This window comes from Peromyscus californicus, unplaced genomic scaffold (genome assembly GCF_007827085.1).
Source record: "Peromyscus californicus insignis strain IS unplaced genomic scaffold, ASM782708v3 Scaffold_18__1_contigs__length_77618521, whole genome shotgun sequence".
NCBI lineage: Eukaryota > Metazoa > Chordata > Mammalia > Rodentia > Cricetidae > Peromyscus > Peromyscus californicus.
In genome coordinates this window covers 77,044,140-77,055,704 of record NW_026294480.1, presented here as the reverse complement: position 1 = coordinate 77,055,704, position 11,565 = coordinate 77,044,140, and positions in this window count along the sequence as shown.

Here is an 11,565-nt window from a genome sequence, read left to right as displayed (position 1 = left end):
ATGTCCTGTTTCAGCTAATTTTTATGTTAGTCCCATAAAATGTACCTTTAGGAAAGCTAAGTGAAAGATATAGAAATGTTCTGGGAACTAATTTTGAAGCTTTTTTGAAAGTCTAAAATCATAGCAAAATAGAGGCCTCAACCCTACACAAAAACTCCAGGAAACTAAAGAATGCTGAGAGTGGGAGAAATAAACTTCCCCAGGTAAGAGCACACCAATTTGTTATTCAATACTAAATGGTCAATTCTAAAAATATATACATACAAGTAACATTTGTTGCGAGATATTTGCACACTGTGTAAAGATGTATTGCTGTGATTGGTGTAAAAAAAAGAATGGCCAGTAACTGGCAGGAGGTATAGGCAGGACTTCCTCACAGGGAGAGATAGGAGGAGGAATCTAGGTGGGTGAGAGAAACACAGATACACGTAGGAAGCAGGATGGGCCACATGTAACAGAACATAGATTAATAGAAATGTATTAATTTAAGTTATAAGAGCTAGTTAAAATCTTTTAAGATTTATGCTACATGTTGTACTGAATGTGGCACAAATTCATAGAAAAGCCACTTGCCTGTGACCTTACAGGATCCAGCTCAGTCCTGAGCTGCACATGGGCTGGAGTCCCTAACCAGCTGGATCCAGGTGGCTGGGTCTTTCACTTTTTCTCTCCTGGTGTGTTGTGGGCTCTCCCTGGACCCCCATCTCGAGCTGCTACCACACTAGGTAGCTGCCTTGAAACCCACTTGGGTTTCTACTCTTCTATGCAGTTGGCAGAGTTGGTGAGTCAGTTAAGATTTCTTAAAGGGAGAAATTAGTTGTTTGATAACATATTAGGTGATCTGAAAATGGAACAACTAAATGAGAGGATAATTAATGTTGATGAGATAGATGTAATGTCAATTATAAATATTATTTGTTTGATCATTTCTATTTTATCATTTAAAAAGTTGGTTAATGTGAGTGCCAAGATAAAAAATTTAGAAATACTTGATAAAATGGACTATAGAGAAATTCAGACTCAGACAGAGGAATTTAAAGGTGAACCAATCTCAGCATTACATTATATGGTCACAGAAAAACAGCCTAAGGTTTTCAAATAGCCAACTTCAATCTATCCATACATATAGGAACTGCCAAATGCTCAAGGCTGTGAATGAGCAGATTGGATTCCTGTGCAAATGTTAGATTTGAGAAGACTCGAAGATTCAAAGAAGTGTTATATGGTATGCATTCTCTGTTTGTGAAGCAAATGTTAAATTGTGGTCAACTTGTAATAGAATTATCCCTCAAGACTGGAAAGATTTGATTACAGTTGTCATAGAGGCTGGTCCCCAGTTACAATGGAGAACCTGGTGGAAAGATGAGGCTAAGACCATTGAAAAATGATGTAGAGCTAGAGATATGGAAATTTCCCAAGATCAACTTCTTGGAGAAGGCAATTATGCTGATATACCCTAATTCTATGCCATGTGGCAGCCATGAAGCCAGGAATTGAAGAAGTAGGAAAGAAAATTGAGTTATTTACAAAAGTTATACAGGGCCCAAAAAAACCTTCATGGATTTCTTACAAAGGCTGTCTTCAACAGTACATAGAATGATACCAAATTCAGAAGCTAGACAGATAATAATTGAATCTCTGGCTTTTGAGAATGATAATGCAAAAGGATAATTAGGCTGTTAAAGGCAAGATCAGCACACTTGGAGAAATGGATCTGAGATACAATTAATATTGAATATCATGACCATGATGATACTTGGATAGGAGAGGTGATTTCCAGAGGTCTGAAGAAAAATAATAGTTTAAGATGCTTTAATTGTGGTAAACAAGGTCACCTAAAAAGAGATTGTAAACAGGGCAATCCTAGATACAATGTTTCTTCAAGAAACAATGGCAACAGGATACCCTTCCTTCTGGATTATGCAGAAGGTGTGGTAAAGGCAAACATTGGACTAACAAATGTAGATCATCAAGGGACAGACAAGGTAATTCTTTGCCTTTGCCATTGGTAAACTCCCTGAGAGGCCTCTTGCAGGCCCCCATGACAAATTTGGTTCAGTCCTTTCCTGCCATCATAGAATCTGCAAATGCTTCACAGAGCAATTAAAGAACCTAATGCCTATTGTAAAAAAAACCATACTGCTTGAGGTGATAGAACAGCTATAGAAGAGAGAATAAAAATTTGGGAGAAACCAGAAAGTAAATTTTTTTTTGCAAACTTCTATAAATGAACAAAGGCCAAAATTAAAAAAATGAATAAACAACATTCTCTTGAAGGTCTTGTAGAAACACGTATGGATGTAACAATAATTGCACCAGAATCTCGGCATCCAAATTGGCCTCTTCAGGAGGAAACATTCAGTTTTTAGGGATTGGAACATTATCACAAGTGAAATGGAGCACAAGATGGGTTTAATGTATGGGGCTAGAAGGATAGAGAGGAAAATTAAAGCCATATGTGGCTAATATAGCTATGAATTTATGGGGTCATGATCTATTGCAACAATGGAATAGCTAGAATAACATTCCTTCAACCTCAGAAACAATCCATAAACTAACACATGTTTCTGAGAGAAATATTAGAGGATATTATAAAGAACAGTCACCAACCATCCAGACTGTACAAGAGCAGGGCACAACAACTGCTGATCTTCCAAAGATACCAACAGCTCTACCTTTAAAATGGTTAACAGACAATCCTGTATGGGTTCAGCAATGGCCTTTAACAAAAGAGAAACTATAGGCCTTAGAACAGCTGGTACAAGAGAAGTTAAATGCTCAGCATATTAAAGAATCAACTAGTCTTTGGAATTCTCCTGTATTTGTTATTAAAAAGAAATCTGGGAAGTGGAAAATGGGTAACAGATCTAAGTGGTATTAAGAAGGTAATTCAGCCAATGTGATCTCTACAATCTAGAATTCCTTTGACTACTCTGTTACCTAAGGATGGCCTCTTATAGTTATCAATTTAAAAGACTGTTTCTTCTCAATACAAGAAAAAGACAGAAGAAAATTGCCTTCACAGTACCTACTTATAATAATTCCCAGCCAGTCAGGAGATATCAATGGAAGGTTCTCCCACAGGGAATGTTATAGCCCAACTCTGTGCCAATATTTTGTAAAGATGAATATTACACAGAGAATCTGGATTGTGTTGTCTTTGGGATTTTTAACTGCAGAAAAACATTTGATTGTAAAAGCTGTTGAGTTATGCCAATATGTATATTTTAAAGATACTTTGACTTCAAAATTTGGATATAAGGATATGTTGCTTTGGAAAGGAGATTCTGCTTTTGTTCCCATAGAAAGCCAAAGGCTATGGATTTGTTCCAGATTAAGATACATCAGGTTTGACCAGCCAAGACCCCCTGAAAGGTCTCCGATGACACCAAGGCCCAGATGATCCAACATCCAGAATGGTTTCAAGGCAACTGGCTCAGACAATACACCCTCATGGACTATTCCATAATCATAAAATTTTCTTTGTGTCCCCATAAGATACAGCGTCCCCTCCAGCAGGAAGTAGTAAAAGAAGCTACACCCAAATTCCCAAATTATATGTAATTTTACTTTGTTAAGGTTAAAACCTTCCTTTTGGAAAAAAAAAGAAAAGGGGAAGTGCTGTGGGATGGTCTGTATGACAAGTGTGTTGCTGATTGGTGAATAAATAAATCACTGATTAGCCATTGGCTAGGCAGGAAGTATAGGCGGGACAAGGAGGAGAATAAATCTGGGAAGTGGAAGGCTGAGTCAGAGAGACACTGCCAGCCGCCACGATGACAAACAGCATGTGAAGATGCCAGTAAGCCACGAGCCATGTGGCAAGGCATAGATTAATGGAAATGGATTAATTTAAGCTGTAAGAACAGCTAGCAAGAAGCCTGCTACAGTCATACAGTTTGTAACCAATATAAGTCTCTGTGTTTACTTGGTTGGGTCTGAGCGACTGTGGGACTGGCAGGTGATAGAGATTTTTCCTGACTGTGGGCCAGGCAGGAAAACTCTAGCTACATGTGGATACTTTAGAAAGAATGTTTGAAGTAGTAAAGAAAATTTCGCCTTGTTGGGGATTACAAATTGATCCTGAAAAGATACAAAGAGGGAAATTCCATTAATTATTCAGGATATAAAATAGGTCTAGAAAAAAATTAAACCCCCAAAAGTACAAATCAGGAGAGATTGATTACAGACTCTTAATGACGTTCAAAGATTATTCAAAGGTATTTCCAATCTATGGACCACTAATTGGGGTAAAAAAATGATGAACTGAATAATTTGTTCAAAACCATAAAGGTTGACAAGGACTTAAATAGTTCAAAAGAATTATCAGCTGAAGCTGAAAAGAATTGGCTTTAGTGGAAAAGAAAATACAAGATGCACATATGGATCATGTGGATCCAAAGCTTGATTGCATTTTGGTTATTTTACCCTCTAAGCATTCTCCTACAGGAATTTTAATTCAGAGGGAAGATATTATATTGTAATAGATATTTCTACAAAATAAACAGAGTTAAAAAGTAAAAACTTATGTGGAAAAGATCTCTGAGTTGATTTTAAGAGGAAAATTAAGACTTTGTCAATTAGCAGGAATAGACCCAGCAGAAATTGTAGTACCTTTAACTAATGATCTAATTGACAAATTATGGGCAGAAAATGAATCTTGGCAAAGAATTCACAGTAATTTTTTTGGGTGAGATTAACAACAAATATCCCGAAAGTGATAGAATTCAACTTATAAAGAGAACTATCTGGATATTGCCTCACATTGTATGGGAAACACCAATATCTAAAACCCCTACATTTTATACAGACATTAACAAACAAGGAAAGGCAGGTTACAAGTCAGAAAATTTAAGTAAAGTGGTTCGAAGTACTTATAATTCTGTCCAAAAATCAGAATTATATGCCATTCTGATTGTATTAATGGATTTTTTTGTAACGTCTCAACGTAATTACTGACTCTAAGTATGCTGAAAAAAAAGGTTCTTACATATTGAAACTGCTGGATTTATCTCTGATGAGTCAGAATTAACTTAATTATTATTCAGTTACAAGAAATAATCAGGAATAGGAATCATTCCTTGCCGGGCGGTGGTGGCGCACGCCTTTAATCCCAGCACTCGGGAGGCAAAGACAGGCGGATCTCCATGAGTTCCAGGCCAGCCTGGGCTACCAAGTGAGTTCCAGGAAAGGCGCAAAGCTACACAGAGAAACCTTGTCTCGAAAAACCAAAAAAAAAAAAAGAAAAGGAATCATTCCTTATATATAGCTCACATCTGATCCCATGTGGGTCTGCCAGACCCTCTAGCACAAAGTCATGAGAAGATTGGTAAACTGTTGAGAGAAAAATGTGCTGGAAGCCTCAGAGTTTCATAAAAAAAAATATCATGTCAATAGTAAAGATTTAAAAAAGGATTTTTCCATAACTTGGCAAGAAGCCAAGGAAATTATAAGGAAATGTCCTACTTGTTCTTTTTGTAAACAGACTCTACTACCAGCAGGATGTAACCCAATGGGTACTCAGAGGAAAGAAATCTGGCAGATGGATGTGTTTTGTTTTGTAGAATTTGGAAAATTGAAATACGTACATCACACCATTGATACCTATAAAGGATTTCAATGGGCAACTTCTCTGTGTTCCGAGAAGGCTGATTTTGTAATCACACATTTTCTAGAAGTTATGGTCATCATAAGTATAACTGTACAAATTAAAACTAACAGTGCTCCAGCATATGTCTCTGGTAAAATGAAACAGTATTTTTTTTTCTTATTACAATATAAAGCATATTACAGGTATACCACACAATCCTATGGGCCAAGCAGTCATAGAAAGTTCAAACCAAATTCTAAAGTATATGCTAAATTAAAAGGAGTAACAAAAAACCCCAGAAATAGATTACATAATATTCTATTAATTTTGAATTTTCTCATTGCTAATGAGAAAGGAACAACTATTGGTGAAATTATTAAGGCCACTCCACGTAGTTAAAAGGAGATTTATTTAATGGCGTAACTTACAAAGTAAGGGATAGGTAGGTCGCGGGGTCTGGGGAAGGTGTATCGCAGTCCAGCGATCGCAGTCCAGCGGTGTTCTCTGGAGCCCTGCTTGGTCCACCTCTCCCGTCCAGGGTCCCGGAACCGAGCGCGAGCCCGCCGATCCAGCTCTCCAGTCTCCAGGCGCCTCCCTTCGCCCCGCCTTGCAGGCGTGACAGTTGCTGAAGTCTCAATGGGGGTTGGAACTTCCAGATCAAAGCTGGAATGGCTACCCACTACAAACAACAGCTGGGGAGAGACACTGGATAATAGGAAAAAACTACAGAATTAAATTAGCCTATATACTTTAAAGATGCACTGACCTCAGAATGGAAACCAGGATATGTATTATGTTGGGGATGAGGTTTTGCTTTTGTTTCTACAGGAGAAGAAGTGCTATGGATACCATCAAAATTGATAAAGGTTCAATTTGAATAAGAGAGAACTCTTAATTAGAAGAGGTAATAGTTCATCAACTAGCATGACCATTCAATTTAAACTAACTTATACCACTAACAAATGTTTTTCATTTAATCAGACATAACTTTCCAAAAGGGAACCTCCCCAAAGTTAGGCTTGGTGAAGAGTTCTTGTTTTGGCTTTCAGGAGAATGAAGGCTAGGGAATCTGAAGAACACTGGACAAATGAGACATCTGAAAACAAAAAAGGACAAATCATCCAGAAGAAAATGTCCCAAATAAAAGAGTAAATTAGCCTATTGGTATATCACATATTTAACAGGACAAAATTTCATAAGTCTTCCTAAATGTTTGTTGCTGCTGTTCTCTGCAGACATATAATTCAGATGGTCTTTATGTAGTCCTAGTTCAATTAAAAATTAAAGCTGGCTTTAGAGCTGGAGCATGGTTCTCTTCTTCTCTAAATCCAAACATGCTTGTTAAAAGAAAATGCAAAATCTCTGTATCATGTCAGAAAAGCCACCTGATATGGGACAGAGGAAAAAACAAAATTAAGGGACTATTTTATTGCCACTATTCTCATAATTCTTTGGTTTTATTTTGACTCTTTAACACTTTTCTTAAGGTATGAATTTTATATCAAAATTTATTATATATATATATTTTAATTTTTGCCATGATGTTAGTGGTCATATAGAGTACTAGCTAATCCTAGAAAAAAAGGCTTTATCTAGCTTCCTGTACATGATTTTGGGTTTGAGTGTCTTTCAGTTTTCTGTAGGGAACCATGACCATGCCTAACAGTGACTTTGAAGTCTCCAAAAATATGATGGGGCCCCACAATGATAATTTCATCAGGATGATGATAATACCACTAAGCTGACAAACATCACCCAAAGCTGGACTATAAACTGCTCAGGACAGTTTTGAGATGGCTAGCTGAGATGATTCAGCCTCAGAGACTACTTGAGCAGGGATTTGGGACAAGCCCTGCATTTTCCCATTATGCAGAGGCTGTACAAAAAATGATACAACTACCTCTCCTAGGACTTGACAATTAACCCAAAATTTTTCTTTTCAGGATCTCCTAAATATGCTGTTGCCTTCAGACAACAGGAAGTAATTTTAAGAAAATGATGCCCACATTCCCAAGAGGTAGGGTGAGTGGTTTTTGGTTATTCAGTGGGTTATGGATAATTGTCATTGTTTAGGATGGTTGGCTACAAGTTGTTATTGTTAATAGTCAGGAAAAAAAGCTAAGCAAGGAGATTAGATTTAGGGTTCTTGTTTGAAAAAAAGAAAGAAAAGAAAAAAGAGGATATAAATAAAAGGTAGATTATTGGATCTACTCTAAAAATATAGAAATGAGAGGATGGGGTAGATTATTGAATCTATGCTGAAAAGGGGAGGATATAGATATAAGATAAAAAGGTAGATTATTGAAACTACTTTTAAAAAAGTAATTACTAGTTTTAAATATTTTACATTGAATTGAATTTTTGTATATTTTATATAAATTTTGTATATTGATGCAAATTTGAGATTAATTTTGTTAGAAAATACTATACATACATTTCTAATCTTGTTCAAGATATTGTACCTATACAGCTCATTTAACAATGTAATGCAAATTGCTCATCCTTGAAAGTTATTACCAACTAATTAGGATATAAGAAATGCATGCTAATAGTCATTACAATCAAACTTGTAGTCATATTAGGTATGTTTTCAAGGTCAAACAGATATATTTCAAATACACAGGTCATCTTCAGACACTTCAGAGATCTACACAATATGTCATTTAAGATGTTTTAATAACATAGATTTTTTTTAGACTATGTCTGCTCCTCGCAGCACCAATCTACTTCAGAAAAGATGATGGGCATTGAAGAAACTCCAAATGGAGTTTACTTTCTTTGTGGCAAAAGTTAGCCAATGGGCACGAAAGTACCCTTACATCAACTGCTGACAGTATGCTCTCCAAAATGGACAAGAAGGACACAAAAGAAAGGACTGCTGATCCTTGCCAAGACAGAGTAGGAAGGCTCTTTAGAAAATCCTGCTTCACAGAAAAGTCTGTCAGGTATGCTAGGCCTGTAGGCTGAAGATGGATTCCCCAATGTTGCAGAGGAACAACTGGTGACTGTCCAGGCAGCCAGCTGTTTCTGTCATTCCTCACATGTCTGAGGGAGTTGAAGATTAAATAGTTATAGTTATAGATTTTCTTGTTAACAAATTCAGAAAAGGAGCTCACTACAGATGTGTAATGTATATAACTTCAAAAGACATCAAAAGATAGTTTTGGATTGGTAATGCAAATTAGGATATAAGGTAAATTAGATACAATCCTTTGGATTCACAAAGATAGGATAGATAATGGAGTATTTTATCTGAATTTGTCAAATGCAAATGGATTATACATTGCTGATGCATTTATTGCCTGTATATATTGTATATACTTATTGTACTTACTGTATATAGTTTTTCTTATATTAGTTATAACCTTTTTTCATTATTTTAGACAAAAAGGGGGAAATATGGTGTTATATTGTGTTCCCCAATAAAACTTACCTAGGGATCAGAGGATAGAGTCAGCCACTAAATTAGACATTGAAGTCAGGCAGTGGTGGTACACAATTTTAATCCTATCACTCAGGAGGCAGAGATCTGTCTGGATCTCTGTGAGTTCATGGCCACACTGGGCTACATGAGGGAAACAGAACCAGGTAGTGATACACTTTTAATCCTAGGAAGTAATATGGCAGGACACAGAAACGTTTATAAGGTGTGAGTGAAGAAACAGGAACTTGCTTTCTTGAGGCTGAGGTTTTAGTAGAGGTAAGCTAGAGGCTGGCTGTTCTGCTTCTCTGATTTTTCAGCTTTCACTCCAATATCTGGCTCTGGGCTTTTTATTTTAAGACCTTTTAAGATTCATGTTGCAGAGTCCTATACACCAAGTACCCAAATTTCTTCAAGTTTGTCTCAGTGTGCCACATTAATATTATTTTGTAGGTTGAGAAAACCACTAAATGTTGCCTCTAGTATACATTCTCTACCAAAACACCTTCTGCTTTAATTATGAACTCAACATGCAATTGTGATTATCCATAGCAAACTGTTAAGTCTAAATAATGACTGGGAAATATTAAACTAAGTTATTTCATTGCCATCCCTTTTTATTTGTAAATAACACCCTATTTTCTACCCAGGCTCAACTGAAGGAATCCTCCTCCCCCAACATTCTTAATACTTTCTGAAAACCTTGGAATAGTATTATATTGGGGCTGGAAATGTTCTTTTTGGTTGTTCAGTTTGCAGTAAATTTTTATGCAATTTGTATAATATCTCAGGGCACATATTTAATGTTACAGTAATATAAATTTCTAAGGCCAAATAAATGTGGTGGTCTGTACAAACCTATTCTTTCTTTCATTCTAACCTTGTTTTTATTATTTTCCCAAACATCTAATAAGTTGTTAACTGAATCATTGGACATTGGGAGCAGTCACAACAAGCATGCCATAATAGAAACACGATTCTGCTCAGTGTCTGAATCATTCCCTTCTTTATAAAAACTAGTAAGATCAAAATCTTATTAAAAACAATTTTAGGGCTGGAGAGACATCTGATGTGCCACACAAATAAGAACCTGAGTTTAGATCCCAGCAACCATGATAGTGTGTGTGTGTGTGTGTGTGTGTGTGTGTGTGTGTGTGTGTATGCCCAGTTTAACCTCCCACTGTGAAGTGCAGAAACCAGAGGATCACTGGGGCTTGCTTACTGCCAGCCTAGCCCCAGATTCAGTGAGAGACTTCATCTCAGGGGAAATAATGCAGAAAGGGATAGAGCAGGACACCCAGCATTGAGTTCCAGTCTCTGAGCATACACACAGAAATGCATAAACACGCAGTGCACATATACCCCACATACACCTTAGCACCACCAAAGCTGCATCCTCCATCAAGTCTTGCCTCCTTTGCTTATAGTGGAGAGAGCATCTCTTGCTTCCTTTCTCTGCTTGTTCTAAAGTATTTTCCTAGTATCCTCCCTTTTCTTTCTTCATGCTGCACACACACACAACGCACACAGACAACTATACATACACACACATACACACATAACACACACACAGCACACATTACACACACAACATGCACCCAAACACATAACACACACATACACACACAACACGTACACACAACACATACACACAAAGCACACACCATGCACACACACACACACACAGCACACACATAACATACACACAACACACACACCTTAGGATGTTGAAGAATGTTTTTCAGAAGAAATACACTCTCTCATTTCCTTTTCCTTGAAATTTTAATTTGGGCAGAGTCCAAAGAATTCCCACAAACAAGACGTACACAGTAGCCGTCACGAACCTCATCACACTCCCACTTAGGCCAGCTTCCTGTTTTGTTGTTCAAAGATGGGGAAGATGCAAGTCAAAGAGGAAGCCACTGAGAGCTGGCCAGGGGCAGCAAAGCAGAGACCGTTTCTGCTCAGAAGGCGGAGCACTTCTACAGCATTGTGACTGTCGCTGTCCAGACCTCGGTGCTGAATCTTAAAGGCTAGGCTTGCTTTCGCCAGTTCAACCCCTCCGAATCCACATGGTCTCTTATTCTCTACGGAAAAGCTGTCTTTCACAAAGATACACAGTGTATTTAATGTGAACGTAGTGAAACAGCTTCAGGTCAGCGCCCAAAGTGAAATTTCTAAGTTAGGGAAAAATAGAAAAGTTCTGGGGGTTATGAAACTTACTCCTCCCTTTCCTGAGTCAATACAAAAATCTTTGGAGCCCTAAACCTTCTTATTGAAAATTCAATACATTTTTCTATTTTGAAAACTCATGTTGCTAATAAATTACACACACACACACACACACACACACACACACACACACACCCCACAATGTAAATACTGCAATGATGGTGGTGGTGAGCTTCAAATGGTCTCGGGTAGAATTTTAGATATTGCTTTCTTTAGCAGGGCCAGAAACAAGAGAGAAGGAATTACGAGTGATTTAAAACGTACTTTGAAAACGTTTCAACACCGTCTTACAGAAGCGCTCATTTTCTTAGATGATTTGGGA